This window comes from Engraulis encrasicolus, chromosome 23 (assembly GCF_034702125.1).
Source record: "Engraulis encrasicolus isolate BLACKSEA-1 chromosome 23, IST_EnEncr_1.0, whole genome shotgun sequence".
Taxonomy (NCBI): Eukaryota; Metazoa; Chordata; class Actinopteri; order Clupeiformes; family Engraulidae; genus Engraulis; species Engraulis encrasicolus.
Window position 1 is genome coordinate 31,930,204 of NC_085879.1, and position 2,500 is coordinate 31,932,703.

Genomic DNA, 2,500 nt, shown 5'->3' on the forward strand with positions numbered 1-2,500 from the left:
GACCGTTTTTGCCTCTCTTTGAGGCAAACAATTGTGTTTTTTCCCAAATGTTATTACTCTGGCCGAGGTCACGTGCTTAAAATGAATGAAAAATGAACGAAATAACGGTCGAGTGGCTCCCCCAGCTGTGATCCGGTTCCCATCGTTCACTTCAGAGAGACGTTCAAAAGAACGGGTCGTTCATGAACGGCACACCTCTACAAGAAACGATTTTACAGCTTTTAACGCTTCTGCCGCCTGCTGTTCTATACAAAGTCAATTACTTCCGCTGCTTTGCACACGTTCAACGCCGGCGTTCAACGTGTGATCGCACGGTTACCACTAGGCCATGACATGTCTTTTATTTTATATTGTATGGGGCAGCTGTGGCCTAGTAGTTAAGGAGATGACCTTTAGATCAGAGGGTTGTGTTGGTTCATAGACCACCCTCCCACTCCCTGCCCAACTCCATGGCAGAGGTGACCTTCAGCAAGGCACCTAACCCCATTTGAGACTGCTCCAGGGACTGTAACCAATACCCTGTGAGTAATTGTAAGTTGCTTTGGATAAATGCGTCAGCTAAGGGTAATGTACCGTAATGTAATATTAGTAATTATATTATTAGTACTAGTATTATACTACACATGGGTGTAGATTTGGGTATTTACGGTCGTGACATGTCACGACCAAGGGATATAAAATAGTCCCTACCCATTTTTGCCATAGTAGCCTCTTAGTGCCGATGGGGTCGCCGGCGGGCCTATTCACTATTTTCCGAAAATATTCAACTACATCATAACAACATGGATACAACAGTACCAAGAGCCGTAGCCTCTTACTGCAGCAGGGGTCGCCGGCGACCCTATTCACTTACTGAAAATGCTTAACTACATCATAACAACATTGCTGTGACATTACAGAGAGCCATAGTGCTGCGCTAAATAAAAAAGAAAGAAATGAACAAACATCTACATCGATTACTTACTTGGTAGTAAGTTTAAGGTCGCAACAAAGCTAAGACCAAACCTACACCCTTGACACAATGTATATTAGTAGTACACTATTATTAGTATTCGTATTTGTATTAGTATTAGTATTAGTATTAGTATTCGTATTTGTATTAGTATTAGTATTAGTATACTAGTATATATTAGTAATATTAGCAATGTTTTGCTCTTGGAACCATTCCCGATAACATCCCAAAATCGCCTCCCTTGGCTACTACATCTGCTCTGCTCTGCCCTTTTGTTATTTTATTATATTTTATTTTTTATTTTTCAAGGCGTGTTGTTGCGTGACAACATCCCCCTCTTTGCTTATTTGCTTATTTCCTTCACGAGTATCCTCCATGAAGCTTGTGTCAGTTTATGTAGCACCCTTCGAGAGCAGTGTGTTGTTTAAGATTAAGACACGCAGAATTTTAAGTTGGGAGCATGCGGCCCCGTATTACACAACCTAATCCTAACGCATTCACACTTCACCATAACAGACAGGCGCTAAGCGAGATGCACACACACGCACACATGTGCGCGCGCACACACACACACACACACACACACACACACACACACACACACACACACACACACACACACACACACACACACACACACACACACAGCACGACCGCTTGCAAGATTATTCAGAGGCAAAAGACACACACACACACACACACACACTCTCGCACACGCACGCACGCATGCACACACACATAGTAAGACTGCTAACAATGATATTCAGTGGCGTCCCCATAGCACTGCATTAGTACTGTGTTGTGAGACAGAGGCCACACAGAACTGAAGGCACTGCTCTGCACGCAGGCAGACACACACACACACACACGCACGCACGCATGCACGCACGCACGCACACACTGCTTTACACGTTGCTTTCCCTAACACACACATGCACATTACACAAACACACACACATGCGCACACACGCACATGCACGCACATGCACACACACACACACACATGCACACACGCACACACATGCACACACAGACACACACGCGCACACACACACACTGTTCTGCGTGCTTTCCCTGTGCCTCCCCGCCCGAGGGGTCATTTTACAGATGTTAAGGCGTTATCCTACAGCCTTGGTTATTTTAATGGCTTTTTGGGTCATTTTGTGCAGGGGCCAATGTTTCAGAAAAAAAACAACGACAGAATTTGTTTATTATTTATTTGTTTTACTGTTAGTAACATCAGTGTAGTGCTATTGAACAGAGGGCTTTGGGGTGTGCATGATCAGAGATACAATATTGGAACTATTACAGCTCCAGCTGAAATGACTTTACACCAAAGAAATTCGACACAGAAGAACAATCTCTCAGGGGGAAATGCATTGGCCACGGTGTAGTACGGGGGCGTTGCCTGAGGACACGAGTGGATGGAAAATTAACTCCCTTGCGCATGGTCATTGGTCAGTGGGTGCGATGGATACAATTTCCGTACTCCCTTGCACATGGTCAGTGGGGGGGGGGGGGGGGGGTGGATAATTTGTCTCCAAATTA